At 42.4% G+C, this 17,884-nt stretch overlaps 1 protein-coding gene across 1 annotated transcript in view; it reads right to left on the bottom strand.

Annotated features, from left to right (window-relative positions):
* Window positions 1–17,411, bottom strand: part of PRLR (prolactin receptor) — a 109,217-nt gene extending 91,806 nt beyond the window's left edge. Inside the window, exon 1 of the mRNA XM_088652639.1 lies at window positions 17,348–17,411. The gene's annotated coding sequence lies outside the window, so the exon portion shown is untranslated. The remainder of the gene's footprint in view (window positions 1–17,347) is intronic.
* Between the last annotated feature and the right edge of the window lie 473 nt (window positions 17,412–17,884).

Here is a 17,884-nt window from a genome sequence, read left to right as displayed (position 1 = left end):
GCAGGGCCAAGTTGGTACTCCTGCTGCCTATCACCACAATGACAGCTTGGAAGTGGGAACCAGATCTTAGTTCTGACCAGGTTCACAAAAATAGTTAACAAAATTATTATTGCTTTACTGAGTTTTTCCCCCGATGGTGATGAAGAAAGCATAGGAATCAACTCCTAGGGGCTGAGGTCTCTTTGTCCCCGCCCCATAAAATATTTGAGGGGGCTGGACCCCACTGAAGTTGATGGGCATTGTCATTTAGATGGTGTGCATGCACCCCATCTTAAGATTATGTGGGGCAAGGCTTACCTAGCCCCTCATTTTTTATTTAGGTTGGCACCCCTGGAAGAAAGGAATAGGCAAGACATTCCCGAACAAATATGGAGACTTAAGACCCAGCTATCAAAAGCACCCTCCTTCAAATGCTGCCATGCAGTTCTTTGACCCAAAAAGTGCATACAAAAATGTGGATATTAGTCAAAAGTGCACTCGCATTGATGAAGAAATGAAGCAAGTTTAATTTACGTTGAAAAAGTTAGGAATTTTAATTGACACCTTCTACGGATACATGAATCTAAGCTCCGCCATTCAGAGAATTCCTTCAGCTGCTGACATAACATTTGCAAATTAATAGCACTGTAAAACCTGAAATGTCAGCCCAAGCCTGGCTCCTTGCAAGAGCTCAGCTCCCCCTACAATGATGATTGTTAAGCTACTGGATAGAAAAACATTGCGGACTTTGCAGGACCTTGCCGCTTCCGCTAGCAAACTCAGCAGGAGAGATTGTGGGGAAATATGAAATAAATTAATGAAATTTATGTCTTGCTCTTCCTCCCTAAGTAGGTCAGGGCAGCAAACACATAAGTGATAGAACAATGCAATTAAAAATAAAATAAGAAAGCATATTTATAATATCTAATGTGTCTCAAACACTTAATTGGATTTTGAATAAATGTGCAATTAATTGTTAATGTTTGACAGTGGCACAAAGAAGTTTGGGAACCACTGATCTAAACAACTGCATACTCTTCAAAGGTAGCAATTTCAAGATTGCCAAGAACAGTATCTTCCAGCCATCAAATGCCTTTTAAAACAGCGATGTTTTAAATTCCTCCAGGACATTAATGAGGGAGACAAATGCAAGTCACCAGGAAGGGCACACCAGAAAAGAGAGCCACCACCAAGGCGGCCCTGTAATGGGTCAACAACCACCACACTGCACCAAATAGAAGACAAATACGTAAAAATAACTTGCTTCCCATATCACAGAAATAACATTTTCTTCCCAACGTAGAAGTAACCTCTCCCAGCATGGAGATTAATGTGCAAAGCACCCCAGAGTCCCTGGGGACAAGTCTGTCCCAGAAAGACAAAACTTTATTGCTTACCTTCCCTATTCCAATAGATCAAGTACATCTATAAGCAACAGCAGGCACTGACTTAAAATGATTGTAATAAGCACATTTTCCAGATGCAGACACCTGGATTATAAAAAACAGTAACCTTGAATTATCTTCCTTGGGAAAAGGGATATGCAAAAATGTGGTCCTGTAGGTCCAATTCCTTACACTGTAAAGGATATCTATGCCCCATAGACTGAAAAGGCATCTATACTTATGGATTATTCAGATCACACTCAAAAGACACATGTAAACCACTTTAACAGTCGTGGCTTCCTTCCAAGAATCCTTGGAAATGTGGTTTGTTAAGGATGCCAAGTGAGTTTCAGAGACTCATAGAGCTACAATTCACAGAGTAGTTTAATAGTCAGTCATCTTCCCAGTGGCCCAAACCCCCGACCTACCTGGTGGCAACTTCAAAGACCAGGAGTCAATCTAAGCAAGCAAAGTCGAAGGTCCAAAGGCCAGGAAACACAGTCCAGGGTCAATCCATGTAGGCCAAGTCTGAAGTCCAGCTGTCAGGATACTGTCCAGAGTCAAACCTCAAGCAAACTCCTGTAGAGGTCCAGGAGTATCTAAGTCAAGGTCCGTCAGCATGGGCACTTGAGCAGACACAGCAATTTAGCTCTGCTTCCCTTTTGTACTTTGCATGCTGATTGCAGCATCTGGGCTTAATGAGGCATGTGACTCTCACCTGTTCCAAGTCTACTCCAGCTGAGGAATCACACATCTTCTTCCAGAGCTAGAAAGCCCCAGCTGGCCAGCTAGGGAGGCTGTGGGCTGTGGGCCCTTGCCTGCCTCAGCCTTCTAGAGTTCCCCTCCTGCTATGCCTCAGACCCATGTGTTCATGAGGACAGGGGGCCCTCTTCCTCCTCCCTGCCGTCATGCCAGTTCATGACACCCAAGGAACTCTGAAAATTGTAGCTGTGTGAGGTGAATCCCCAGTTGAAGACCAAGCATGGTAAACCATTTTCCAGCACTTGCTCATGCCTGGTAGTCCTCATACAACGTCTGTGTCTCTTATCACTGGCAAGTGTGCCTTCACCTTCTGTATGAAGTATATTTATAAACTTGACTTAATCTATGTAGATACCAGGGCAGGGTACAATGCATAATATAGAGACAAATGCTACATCAGAATAAATAGAGGCAGCTAAAAACAAAGTGGCATTCTGAGATGGAGAAGATGCCCCTTCTATCTTAAGGCAGCGCTGGGGAATCTTTGGCCCTCTGGATGCTGTTTGACTCCAATTCCCATCAGCCCCAGCCAGCAAGGCCAATGGTTAGGGATGATGAGAGTTGTAGTCCAGCAACTTCTGGAAAGCCAAAGGTTTCCCCAGCCCTGTCTTAAGGAATGGGCATGCTGATACAGGTATTCCTTCAGGGATTTAGATGCCAAACTGGTTGGTGCTTTAAAGACAAATACCCTGAATAGGGTTTGGAAGTGAATAGGCCCCATAGAATACTACCTGCTCAAGTTGTGACAGTTGTGGACTGCATAAACTCATAGGTATTACCCCAGGAAACACAATAAAACATGTGCTTCCTTGAGTCCAATCCAGAGCAGCACACAGAAACGCCGTTTACCTTCCCGCTGTAGCGGTACCTATTTATCTACTAGCACTTTGACATGCTTTCGAACTGCTAGGTTGGCAGGAGCTGGGACCGAGCAACGGGAGCTCACCCCGTCGCGGGGATTCAAACCGCTGACCTTCTGATCGGCAAGCCCTAGGCTCAGTGGTTTAACCCACAGCGCTATCCCCCCCTCAAGAAAATCCCAGCCAGAATCAATGCAAGGTAAACAGCTGATCTTCCACGAGAAATACTTGTATACAGGCAATGACTGATACACCATGTCCAATTGATGCACAATCACACATTCACGTATGGCGCCAAAACCAGAAGTGACCCTAAAATGCCACTTTATTCCTGCATGCTTATTAAATTTCACCAAGGAATATGTAAATATTAAATTTGGTTAAACAAAGAATGATGCAGCACAGTTTGCAAATGGGAGAGGTAAAGGGATTAAAACAAAGATCAACACCAATTTCAGGTTATGTGAGAATGACAGTAAATTCATAAACATTACAGCTCTTCTCTTCAGGATTCACACGCTGTGTTGGTAATTGAGGAGTAAATCTACAGTATCTGTGGAACAAGTTTTTACATGGATTCCAGAAGCACATGTGGACGCCCATGAAATTATGTGGATTTTCTGAGCACAGCCCTGCCAATAATGTTGGAACAGTGTTAACGTTATGAGGGGTGGTTGTTGGCAGGGAATAGGAAGAGTTTGACCCTGCTGGAGGCTGCTAAACCACAGATGGTACCAAACAAATTCAAGGATTCTCAGGAATCCTGGATGACCTGCTTATGAAACTCCACCCCCAACCCCCACTTACCTGCAAGAACTAGCCTACTAGGTGTGTGAAGCTCAATGAAGCCAAGGTGGGTCAGCTTTCTTTGCACAGCATTTGGCTTGCTATTCTGCCCTATATGCACATTTCGCAACACATATTTTTCTGACTATACAGTGGTACCTCTAGTTACGAACTTAATTCGTCCCAGAGGTCCGTTCTTAACCTGAAGCTGTTCTTAACCAGAGGCGTGCTTTCGCTAATGGGGCCGCTTGCTGCCGCTGCACCGCCGGCACATGATTTCCATTCTCATCCTGGGGCAAAGTTCTCAACTCGAGGTAACTCTTCCAGGTTAGCGGAGTTTGTAACCTGAAGCGCTTGTAACCCAAGGTGTTTGTAATTTGAGGTACCACTGTACAGTACTGCATTTCTGTATGTTATTTTCACAGATACCTGCCTTTTTATGCAGGCTGCACCCTAGTACATGCATTTTTGCAATACATTGCTTGGCAGGAGAACGGCGTTGCAAAGTTTGGAGCACTCTGCAAAGTTTGGATGGCTGTTCTTTGGTTCGCATATTGTTTCAGAAAGTGTGGGTCAGGTAGGTTTGCTTTTAAATCAGATGTCTCCCCAGTTCCTATTCCTGGGTCTCCTTGCTCTTACTGTCCTTGGATCTTGGCATCTGTTTACCCTGCTATACCTTAGTCTGCGATATTTTGCAAATTCCTGGTCCTAATCTTGTTTGTCTCTGGGCCTCCTGCAGCCTCTGCATGCACTTCTCTGCTCCTTGACTTGCTCACGTGTATTTTCCATGACCTACTTCTGTCTTGGTTTAGCCTTTGTCCTAACTTTGCCAAGCCTCTTTCATGGATCTAACTCTGTATGTAAACTTTCTGATTTGGTTCACACCATTTGGGAGTATCTAAAATTGCAGAGTTCTGAAAGGGTACAGTAACTGATTTTACCTTATCCACTGATCTTACGTTTAATACTTTAGTAATCTCTAGATAAACACCTGTTCTCTGGGGAAGCGCTTTGTAGCGAAGGGTCATTTTGCAGTACGGATAGTTACATGTTTTCTTATTCGGCCTAGCTAAGAAACACTTTGTATCTGAGTGTTGGATCTTGATTGTTGCACAGAGACAAGTAGAATTTATAGTTACACCTTTGCATACATTTGCCAAGGCGTGTTGTTGTTGGATGAGGAATCGGGGTAAGCAGTTAAGCAGGTCATTTGAACTACCAAAAAGCGGGGGTGGGGTTTGCATTTTGTTTCAATGACAGGTTGAGGGGGCAATCTGGTAAAGACTCAACTCCCTCCATTTGTTGTTCAGAATATGAACCGGGCTCCTTTCTCTGTTGTTGTTGTTTAGTCGTTTAGTCGTGTCCGACTCTTCGTGACCCAATGGACCATAGCACGCCAGGCACTCCTGTCTTGCACTGCCTCCCTTTCTCTAGTTATTTGCAAAACAACAACAACAACAACAACAACAACAACAACAACAACAACAACAACAACAACAACAACCCTCACAAAACCCTGAATTTAAGGGCAGGGCTACATGACTAACATGATGGAAAATTTGGCCCACCTGTAAGTAAAGTCTGTCAATGAAATACTTGCACAATCCCTCAGATTTTTTGTCCTCCCTGTTTCAGCATCTAGATTCACAACCAGCAAAGGTTGCTGTGTCAGTCTCCATGTAGGGCTGCTTATGTTCAGCACTTAGGGTTGCCTGACTCAATAGTGGACAGGACTTCTGTACCTTTAATTGCCCTGCTCTCTTTTGAGTCTGGAAACCTTAAAGAGAAACCAGCAGACCCTTTGCTTGGAAATTAAACGGTATTGTCAGTGCTGACAGTATTGAGCTGGAACATGAACGAGCAACGGCTGTATTGTGAAGCAAAGGGGAGCATGCTGCTTCAGGCAGCAGAAATTAGGGGGCCAGGCAGAGACAAGGATTGATATCTGAATGGTGCAGCAGGACGTTTTTTTAAGCACTTAATTTAGCACAGGAGGAAGGCATCATGTGGTGCATTACAGGCAATGGCCATCCACTCTAGTTTGTCCACAGCCTCTGTTATTCAGAGATATATTGTCCCTGAGCATGTGAAGTGCCCTCCGGCAAATGTGGAAGCCAGAGAGCACTTCACAGGGACACTTGGAATTGTAAGCAGAAGCTGCTCTGAGTCAGAATGTCGGAGTGTGTTGAGTGTTTTCAGTTGTGTGGCAATATCCCGCCGCCTTCCCGAGAAATAAAGAGACAAGACACATTGCATAAGGTTAATGGGCGTAAAAGGCCACAACTTTATTGATTACGGATGTAGAGAGGTATTGGCCTAGGCATTGGATCTAACCGACTATATCCGACTCCAGCCCGCTCTGCTGGCAGTCTGTGAAAGGTTAACCCCTTTGAATGAGTCCTGCGATGCACATCAACTAGGACTCATCCTGGGGCCACCGCTAAGGTGCGTGCCCTCTGGCCCTCACCTACCACGGCTTCGGACTTGGCAACGCCCCCGGACTCCTTAAGGGAGTACCTTTCCAACTCTTGGGGGAGGTGATGGCAGCAACCTCCCCCCCCCATGTACCTTCTTGAGATAATCCAATGCCTACCGCCAATCGAGCCCAGGAGCTGGGTCGAAGAAGCAGGGCCGATTCCCTGCCGCGCGCCTGCTTAAATAAGCTGGCCGCGCCCCCACTGCACACCCAGATTGCGGCAGGGAGCGGACCAATGGGCTGGGGGGAATGCTAACCATTCCCCCACCACCACGTGAAGGCCTCGTGGAGCCCACAACATCTCCTCCCCCCGAGGTGGGGAAGAGACCTTATGCAGTTCTACAATGCTGTGTAAGGAGAGAGAGCCGATACTCATCCTTTCATCTTCCGGAAATGTCTGTCCCCCCAACTACACCTCTGTTTGCCTGTCTTCTGCCCACCCCTCTCCACCTCACCCAGTTGCATAGATATCCTTGATGGAATTTTGCTCAGAAGGTCCCATGTGTCGTTTTATTTGAAGCAAAAGATTGTTTTCATTGATATTTTTTTAAAAATAAATAAATGGAAAAACAAAGCTTTCATCAGGATGTGTGTCTAATAAAGAGAAGCATTTCCTTTCTCTTTTTTTGAGGGGTTATGCTGAAAAGAAAGCATTTTTTATAAAAAGAATACTGGGGTACAGTTCTGTGCAAATCGCAACCAAGATGGTAAAAATATGAGTCACAAGACTGGTTCATGTTGCTGGTAGGATTCAAGGATACAGAATGCAGACAAGGGCATGTAATCCAATCCTCAGTCTTTCTGTGTACATATTGCTTCATAAGCACTAGAAGGTCTTTTAGAACAGGCCTTCCTAATTCCCCCTTTGGTTCCTGCCAATGACCTTTATTTTAAAGATGGAGGGTGTGTTTCTGGAGGGTTTAGGGGAGATTGTTTTTGGTGCGAGTTGTCTGATTTGTTTATTGGTATCTAAATGTTCCCTCAGACTGCAAATGATTGTGGGACACCAGCTGTAGACCATCACAAGGCACCTTCTGTTTTGAAGGGGAGTTCAAAACCTGAACAGCCCAGGTGGAGTGCACAGAAATATTTCGGTAACTGAAAATACTATGCAATAACAGAGAGTGGCTACACATCACAGTCATTTAATGATTTTGCAGTCACCATTTCCTTCAGCTCTTGACAGACATTTTGGGGAAATTTTAAAGAAAGATCAGCAGGGTCAAATATCACAGGTAAATATACCTGTGAAAAGATGACACAGTTTGCAGAAGGAGAATTAAAGTGCTAAATATGGCATATATAATAAGCGTACAACATGAACGACTGTGCTTTATTTTGTTTTGTATTCGGGAAATGTTCATACAATTCAGTTCCTTTAGAACGGGGGGGGGGGGACGGGAAACCATCTTCCACTTTCTATTAAAGGGGCAGATTTTTATTTTTATTTTACATATGTCACAATTTCCCTATTGAGCATTGCATATATAATTTTCTTTGAAAGGTGCATAGATGGAAATGTTTGGCAGGCCAGCTTAATTACAGACCCTCCAAAGATGCAGAAAAGAAATGATGGATTCTTCATTATGGTAAGCAATCATGCATTATTTAGCCAGTGTGTGCAATTATACGTTCCATTTGAGAAGAGCTCTTTGGATGTAATTGGGCATATATTGTTAATGAAAAGCCATTCCGGAGACTTTGCCATGTAGCCTTTCAAATCTTCATCAACCTGAACCTCTTTCTCCAGCATTTATGTGCATCCAAAGTAACAATTTCAACACCAAGGATGCAAGCACAATTTCAACACCAAGGATGCAAGCACTCAACACTCCAGTCCAGAGTGGGGCAGCCACCACAAGCAGCTGATTTGTGGTGATGAAAAGGGAGCAAATTGATGGGTATTATTTAATGCACTGCTAACAGGGAGATGGAAAGGGAATTTTTCTACCTCCGCTGCCAATGTAACTAGGATGACCTAGGATACTATGCACCATGACTTGCAGACGATGTGTGTGTTTGTGTCCATTTGTTGCTCTGCCTGAAGCAGAAAAATATTTTGGGCCAGTCCTGGTGTAATAGGTGAGTTACATGCCACCCCCTCCATTTGCACAGACAATGAATGCAGGGATGTAAGGAATATTGACACAAACTCTGAATTTTCTGGGTACCAAGAACTAGGGTGCCATGGGATGCCACTCTGGGAACCCTGACCTCCAAAGTTTCTAAAATTCTGAAATTCTAAGAGGTGGCCATCCCTTTCATCTCTTGTTTTTGTGAAAATCTCATATTTTATAAGTTATATTATATGTGGAAGTTTCACTTCAGAGCACACGAAACAGGAAGTGCAGGGCATTTCTACTTCCTGTTTCTCCCCTTATCTTCAGGCATATGATGAGACTGATGTGAGGGATTACCAAACCTAACAAATGCATATTCTTGCTAGTTAGCACGAAAAGGAGCCAAGTGCACAGAGCTGTGTTGCTGACAGGCAGATACTCAGACCATAGAAATACAATTGGCAGAGAGGGCTCTGTGTGATGTCATTTCCCCTCCTCTCCTAGAGAGGAAAGAGTATATAGTATTTCCTGCTTCTCCCTCTCTTGCTTTCACCAGTGTTGGATGCAGACATGCATCCACTTGCTCCAGCTTTAGGTACATGATTTAGGTTCTTAGATTTACAGTACTGTATAACTATTTCGCCTGCATAGTTTTTACTGCTGCAATTGCTATGAATCAATGCATGATTATAAAGTAAGCAAATCTTAGTTTAAAACTTATTTTACAAGTTGTTGCCTGTTTCTTTCTTAAGCAGGGTAAGAAGGGGGAAGCCAGCTTACTTCATAACTGGACTTGCTCAAAACAAGGTTTTATACCCTAATTCCTATGCCTTTAATTTTGTTGCCAAGGATATGATTTTGAAACTCTGCTGCATCCACATACGTGGGTGCACAGAGAAATGAATTGAAGTTAATATGCCCTCTCCTACCCATTAAAATTCATCACACAACTGATCTCCCTCACAAAAGAAATACTTGCTGGAGTGAAAAAGATTGAGAGAGTGGATAGAGCTTAGTTTTCCCTCCTCTTCTTAAAATTCTAGAACTTGGGGTTACCCTATCAGGTTGGTCGGTGAGAGGTTCAGGATGAAGAAAAGGAAGTACGGCACTTTCTTTGCACAGTGCATAATCCACTTATGAAATCTGGTATACAAAATGTATTGATGGACACTAGCTTAGATGGCATTGAAAACCACTTAATCGCAGCAGATCTACTAGAGTGGCCCATAGATAGATAGATAGATAGATAGATAGATAGATAGATAGATAGATAGACTGTACAGGGGACTTAAGGGGCCACAAAAAAACCTTTAGGCAATACAGTGACATAGCAATGGAAGCAGGCTATTAAAACACACACACACATTTATTATTATACATTTTAAACCCCAATAAAGCACCCATTGCCCAACTCTCACTGCAAGACACATTTTCCTGGCCAATGCTCTATGCTGCCGATTTACAGTGTAGTTTTTTCTTAACTCATGGTAAAGGCCACCCTTGCTGTACAGAACATTCTGCTTGGAGAAAGAATTGATGCTTCCAGAAGCAACAGGGCTATTTCCACATCCACACATTCCTACCAATTCTCCAGAATATCTGCTATTCATGGGTCTAATGTTAGGGCCTTGCCTATAGCTGTGTGCAGAAGGCAAATGTGTCTCCTCCCCCCCCTTTAAATCTTGAACAGAAGCACAAAGATATACACATCTGGTTTGCAATTTAAAAGCAATTACCCAGGAGACTAATATATACAACGCTGTCAACAGTGCCAAGAAATCCCATCCTTTATACACAAGAATGGTACAGAAGACAGACATAATGCTTGAGGGATCTAAGATCAGCACATCTATACATCAAAAGCAGCAGTGGCTTGGCAGCAGCTCTATACACTGGAGCCCTTAAATGTGCCTCATCTATAATCTTCAGCAGCAGAAGAAAAAAACAGGAGAAGCAGCACAAAAGAAGTTCTTCAAAGTCAAAAATGGATTGAACATGAAATCTGAGAGGCATAGTTTTCACAATCTTCCCAGTACAATACAAGCAATTTATGGCTCCTATTTTCTGGGCTTGCAAAATAAGAGGTCTCAATTCTCATCTCATTTACTATATACTTGTGTAAATCAGCAGGAGTCATTCTGGGAATCCTCAATGGTCTTAGGCAGCTGGAAAATGAAGCTGGAAGCAGCTCATTAAAGCAGCTGCAACTTCAATACATTTTTAAAAAGGATTTGATGCTGGAGATGGAGCACTGCAACTCTCATGAGCTATTTACCAGGAGTGCAGAGAATCAATCCCCGCTTCTACCACTTTTTCAAACTGGTTCTTGAGTTGGTCAGACTTTAAGAATGAGGTCTTTTTGCATGTAGGGGTTTGCAAATGCATTCGTTTCTATTTCTCCCACTTTCTAATTTTCCCAAGTTCAGTTGCATGCCAAGGCCCCATGACCCCATAGTTCCCTGGAGAAATGAATATGCACACTCTGGACAACAGTCTATTGGGGTTTTGGGGTTTGAATAAGGCCACAACTATTATTGGTTAGTGAACATAGGCGTAGGCATTGGGTTAAGCCATTGCTATTCCACTCCAGCCCATCTGCTGGAAGTGTATCTAAGGGTAAACCATATCTTGCAGTGAGTGGGCTATGGCCCACATCAGGCATTTCCAACTTCGAGTCTGTGATCTACAATGTATAAAAAATACTAATTCTCAACATTACACCACCTCTGCATTAGACAGTGTCTTCCTACAATAATATGCTTCAGTATACAGAGCAGGGAAATAAGTAAGGTAAAGGTAAAGGGACCCCTGACCATTAAGTCCAGTCGCGGACGACTCTGGGCTTGCGGCACTCATCTCGCTTTACTGGCCGAGGGAGCCGGCATACAGCTTCCGGGTCATGTGGCCAGTATGACTAAGCTGCTTTCTGGTGAACCAGAGCAGCACACGGAAATGTCATTTACCTTCCCGCTGTAGCGGTATCTATTTATCTACTTGCACTTTGACGTGCTTTCGAACTGCTAGGTTGGCAGGAGCAGGGACCGAGCAACGGGAGCTCACCCCGTCACAGGGATTTGAACCGCCGACCTTCTGATTGGCAAGCCCTAGGCTCTGTGGTTTAACCCACAGCGCCACCCGCGTCCCTCTAAGTAGCTGCAAACAATAAGTAGCTGCAAATAAATGGTAAAGAGCTTTTTAAAAAAAGGATAGGAGGCTAGAAAGGTTTTCTATCATTTGAAGCTCCTCCTTCACCTCTGAATTTTCATGGATGAAAAATCTGCACATCTCTAATGGAAAAAAAAAAAACTCATGAGAAAGTGTTATTTGTAACCGTTAAAAAGTGCCAAAATTAATTTTCAAATCTCTGGGATCTGAGATCTCAAATAAAAAGAAAGGTGGGTTGTTCTGGCACTCTGACCCCAAACACATTTATTTTGGAACCGTATTGCTTTCACATGGAATGTACTGCCAAACGAACGTGCTTAGGTCCTCGGTCCAAATGCAGCAGAACCATGTAGAGGAGAAAACATGCATCAGAGTCCATGCCAGACTTAACGAGAAGCTACAAACATAATTTTCTTGGGAATCGTGGGCACTTTAAATATGCAAAAAGGGGGAAAACATTGCCTGCAATTACAGAAAGCAGATGGGACTCACTGCTTAATATGATTTTAGGCGGTTTGTGCCCACTGGATATGCCAGGCACTGCAGATGCTCGAAGGTCTTCTATCAAAAACAGACAACAATAGCCTATTGCTTTTGTACCATCAACAAAACAAGATGGGAACCCTTCTGGTTTAATAAAGATCAGCCTGTCATCACCACCGTTCAGAGAGTTTCCAAGCATCTAAAAGCTCCAACCTGAAATGCACATAGCAAGCATAAACTTTCAATTGTAACCAGTGAACCTCAGTTCACTAGGCAAAACCTATTTAGCACGGGGCAGTGGCTGGTTTTTAAAACTGTGCACTGACTTAAAAACGCAACCTGTTTTTCTATGCAAACCTTTTGAAAGAGGGTTTAGCCTGTAAATACAAATGACCCTGGACTACAGCCAGACAGCCAGGATCTAAAAATAGATGGCTTGGTAACATCTGTACTGCAGACATCAAGGCTGCTGTTTCTAAGCTCTGTACAGCACCTAGCACACCACTTTAAATTGACTAAATGCAGCTTACTGGCTATCATGGGGGACTTGCCTGATGGGGCTCATGCTGATTAAACTGAAGCTGTTTTGGACTCTTTTTGAAGTATGGACAATCAACTAAGCTGATTATCATCCACGTATCAGCATCTCTCTCCTTGCCTTCCTCAATCCTTTCCCCAGCTCTTACACAGTTTGGGTGCATATTGGGAAATACTGCATTCATATTCCTGATTGTAATACCAGTGCCTCTGTCTCATTTTCTAATGTTCCTTTTGCACTGCAGTACCTGTGGCTTTTTTAAAAAAAACAAACAAACCCATTTTATAATGTATATAAAATGGAGAACACAATTATAACAACAGACAAACATTAAAAGATCAGAAACAAAACTATAAAACAGGCACGTTGAATGAGTAGTTGCACATGAATTAAAATAACAATGTCCAATTATAGACTTTAATCAGATTGGAAAGTATAGTTTCAGATTTGCCAGTCTTGTGACAAGGGTTGTCTATAGTTCCATTGTATATGTCATAAAGAAATGCCAAATCATATTTAAAATGTTTGGAGAGGCTGGTCCTTGTCAAAAACTCAAATTATGTGTGATTTTTTCCCCCATTATAGTTATATTCCGGGAATAAGTGATACCAAGCATCCCGTGTAAGATTTTGGGCTGAATTCCATTTAGTTGCAATTACTATTTGTGCTGCTAAGATCATATATAAGAGTAGACCAATTATTTTGACATTTACATTGGTATCATCAAAAATATTCAGTAACATTATTTTTGAACAACAATAGTTTCTTTAGTTATTTTTTTAATCATGTCTGTTGAAATTAAATCCAAAAAATATTGCACCAACTAACATTTTCACCCTAAATGATATGTCCCACTTTTATTGCAACCCCCCCAAACAATTAGATGATCCAGATTAGAAGAGAACATTTTTGACATTTGCAAAGGAGTACAGTACCATCTATGTAATCATTCTGCCCAGTCACTGAGGTCCAGTGCCGAGGGCCTTCTGGCGGTTCCCTCACTGCAAGAAGGCAAGTTACAGGGAACCAGGCAGAGGGCCTTCTCGGTAGTGCCGCCCGCCCTGTGGAATGCCCTCCCATCAGATGTCAAAGAGAAAAACAGCTACCAGAATTTTAGAAGACATGTGAAGGCAGCCCTGTTCAGGCTTTTAATCTTTAATCGGTTATTCTATTCTTCTGTTGGAAGCCGCCCAGAGTGGCTGGAGAAACCCAGCCAGATGGGCAGGGTATAAATAATAAAAAATTATTATTATTATTATTATTATTATTATTATTATTATTATTATTAAATAATAATAATAATAATAATGATAATAAGTTTTCCCTAAGAACACTGGAGGCAGATTTTTAAGGGTTGTAATTTCCAAATTTCATTCTAGTCCTTGGAAAGAATTTGTGTATATCTAGTACTCCTTCATGGATCACTGCCTTGTCGTGGCGAAGGGGCTTGAATAACTCAGAGAAGCTATGAGCTATGCTGTGCAGGGCTACCCAAGACGGACAGGTCATAGTGGTTATTTTTGACTAAACGTGATCCACCTGGAGCAAGAACTGGCAAGCCACTCCAGTGTCCCTGCCAATAAAACCCCATTGACAAAAAAACACAATAAAGAAGGCTGATGCTTTTGAATTATGGTGCTGGAGGAAATTCTTGAGATTCCCATGGACTGCAAGAAGATAAAACCTATCCATTCTGAAGGAAATCAGCCCTGAGTGCTCACTGGAAGGACAGATCGTGAAGCTGGGGCTCCAATACTTTGGCCACCTCATGAGAAGACTCGAGTCCCTGGAAAAGACCCTGATGTTGGGAAAGATTGAGGACACAAGGAGAAGGGGACGACTTAGGACAAGATGGTTGGACAGTGTTCTTGAAGCTACCAATGTGAGTCTGACCAAACTGTGGGAGGGCAGTGGAAGACAGGAGTGCCTGGAGTGCTCTGGTCCATGGGGTCATGAAGAGTCAGACATGACTAAACGATTAAACAACAACAACAGTTCCCATATCTTTTTAAGGGGTTCCATAGATCCATAAGTTACATTAATACAATTTAGGTAACTAATCGGCCCCCCACAATCACCCACTGTGCTTAATAAATTTTCAAATTGTGTTAAGAGTCTCAGAGTTTGTGTCTTTACGTGTTCTTTTATAATAAAACTACAGGCATTCCCCCCTCCCCCCCTTACATTGGTTCAACTTGTGCACATTCAGCTTTATGTGCTTGGCAAATAAAATAAAATAAAATAAAATAAATAAAATAAAATAGGGGTGGAAAAGGCTTGGTATCCAGGAAATCCCACTGGCCAATGAACCCAATGGTGTTCCCACTACACGCGTATTCACCTAACCCTCACATAAATGGGACTCGCCTGTGTGAATTTGATTAAAATAAATCCAGTTTGTGTGAAACTGTGGCTTTTTGACAGATACACCAACATATTGTGCCAAATTTCACCAGCATCATGTGCTAAATTTCACCCACAACAGTGGGCTTGGTATGACAGAACAATAAACACCACTGGATAGAATCACAAGTCCCCCCCACCCTTGTGCTTCTGTTTCCCCCATGAGTCACCCAAGCAAGCAGAAGGAAAGGGCACCACCTCAAAATTTCATCATTTTGCTCTTATAATGTTCTGGGATAATGGGGTTACAAACTGGGTTTTCCCCCCTTTTCTTTTCTGGAAGCAATTAACGTGGAAATGAGTGTCAAACTTCCACTAGATTGCCAGAAGTTGCTTTTACGTCACATGAAAATTCAAATACAATGCAGAAATGAACAGTTTGGGAAATGAGATAAACTGCCATGTGAAGGCAGCCTTTGGGAGGGGATTACCTGGAAAACGCTCCCCACCTTGTAAATAATTTAAATAAATAAAACAAATAATAAAATTAGGGACAGGAAGGACGTGTTTATTATGTGGTAAGAGCCCTGTGGGTGAAGAAAAATTATGAGAGTAGCATGTTCTGCTGGGAGGGATTGTGAGTTTTTACATACTGCAACTGGGATTCAGAATGATTAAGGTAAGCTAACAGGATCCACCACACCAGGGAGTTAGAGCTAGTTAATGTGCATTAGGCACACAGCCAAAAAATCCAGATATCAGGAGGTCATGAACTTGTAATGTGGGCAATGGTCTGGAATTAAAAACTGAAGGAACCCCGCAGAAGCTTGTTTCTCTTAAAAACAATGTATTTATTATTATGATTAATTTATTTGTACCCCACCATTTTCCCTGACAGGACTCAAGGAGGCTAACATAAAAATGCAAACCACTAACAACATAGAAAAAGCAATCATTTTAAATAAACCAAAACAATTAGGCACTGTTAGAAGTAAAACTATAAACATATATAAAATCTATCAAACCATACAAATAATTACAATAAAAGCAACACGTACTACTATAATCTCATTTACACCATTTAAAGAGCTATGATACTGCTTTAAATAGTCATGACTTCCTCCAAAGAATCATGGGAGCTGTAGTTTCTTAAGAGTTGTTAGGAGACCCCTCGCAGAGCTACATGTGCGAGTTCATATTTCAAGACTGACTTTTCAAAGCATATGCCAAGCTTTCCACACCCCAATGCTTTTTAACAAGATCCTTTTCTTCCATTCTAGAATTCTTTTGAACATCTTTCACTAGGATTGTGCTCTTTTCTTTTCCCACCCCACCAAATTCACCTTTACTTTTTTACCAATTAATATTTATTTTGCACCCTGATCTTTGGTACAAGGGCATTTTTAGCTTTAATTAAATTTAACAGAAGAGGAATCAACAAATAGTATCACTATGGATACGACCCAACCAATCTCTAGCACTTTCCCAATCATATCAGCTGTCAATGGAGTTTTAACAGTGCTTACTCCCACGTAAATGGATTACAGCTTAACTTTACCATCGAAATACTTCAGATTTGAAAGGGCTTAACTTTGGCAGGATTGTGCTAAGCATGCTCACATCGTAAGCAACTAGTGTGTGGCTGATTAGAGTTTCCCTATTGGCTTTCAGCCAATCCCTTCCACCCTCTGTATTAAGCAAATTACGAATAGCTAAGCGCTACCATTCTTGGAGGATCGTGCAGCCCATAAAAGTATGTTTGGGTTTTATGTCCAGATGAATTGCTGCTTCTCCCAGATATAAACACATGAGAGTGGACAAAGACTGAGAGTTCATAATCTGTACAGTTACAGACGCCTCTGTGATGCTCTTAGGCATACCAGGCATGTTGCGTCGCAAGGGAGCATTTGAAAGAAGAAAGAAAGCAAAAGAATACAGGCAGGCGAAATCAGTGCTTGTGCACCGTGTCGTTATTTCAATACCAAAAATACTTCTCTGCATATCTTTCTGCACTCACCCCTCCAACACAATATTCTCTTTTGTGCATATTAGGGTGCAACGGCTGAGTTTGGTATATCGGTGCCTTCTCTCCAAAAACGACCTGTCAGTCTCCTGATAAAATAAACTTGTGTCACCCAGTGGGGCGTAAGCTTATTATTTCAGCACCGCAAATGCAAAGCGCCAGTCAATATTTACGAATGAACTGCTTACTTAAAGGAAAAGCGAGGCTAGTTGACTCAGCTGCCTTTCTGCGCTCTTCCACGCTTTCCTGTTCTGACTTGACTGTATTCTGATTCCATGGCTGAAAACATTGCTGGGTCTCTCTGGCTGGAGGCACTGGTTCATCCTAAGTTTATCACAACTGCTTCATTAAGTTCTTTAAAACTTGCATTCTAAAAACAATTAACGCTGCCAACACTTTCCTAAATAACATTTTCAGTCATCACCCATTATCGCACCTTTAATTTTCTTAACAATAACCGGTCATTCATAACACTTGTCTTACTTACAGAAAGTGTCCATCTCAGCTGGGAAACGAGTCAGCTGTTTGAATAATCCACCTTCAATGTTTCAATTGGGTACACAGCATGAGGTTGTCTGTGTAGTTTGCAGATAGCTTCCACCTTCCAGAGGGATACCTGCATAGTATAGACCAGATAGATTGTGTTGTGCTCTGATAAGGTCACTGAGGCTTAGCTAGAATCTAGTAATGCTTAATCCTCATTGGTCTTGCCTGCTTAGCACAGGGCTGTTTCCTTGACAACGCAGTTGCAGTTGCTACAGCATCCTTGGCCACATGTGATGTCAAGGTTTGATGTCAACATAAAAAAAACCACCCTACTACTTTATGATTTATTTCCTACTGGTCCAATGTGTACATCTGCCTGCTCTCTCTCTCTGTGTGTGTGTGTGTGTAGAGAGAATCTTTTACTCATTGGTTTCCCCCCTTCCTGTTCTGGAAATTATTTGTGTCTTATTTGCCTGGGAAATGCATTGCAAATTCATTAGTAAACACAGGGAAGCAAACACACCAGTCCCAGTCCAGT

The sequence above is a fragment of the Zootoca vivipara genome, chromosome 10 (genome assembly GCF_965207765.1).
Source record: "Zootoca vivipara chromosome 10, rZooViv2.hap1.1, whole genome shotgun sequence".
In the NCBI taxonomy this organism is placed as follows: domain Eukaryota; kingdom Metazoa; phylum Chordata; class Lepidosauria; order Squamata; family Lacertidae; genus Zootoca; species Zootoca vivipara.
The sequence above is the reverse complement of the archived record's forward strand: the minus strand, read 5'-3'. Positions and strand labels throughout refer to the sequence as shown.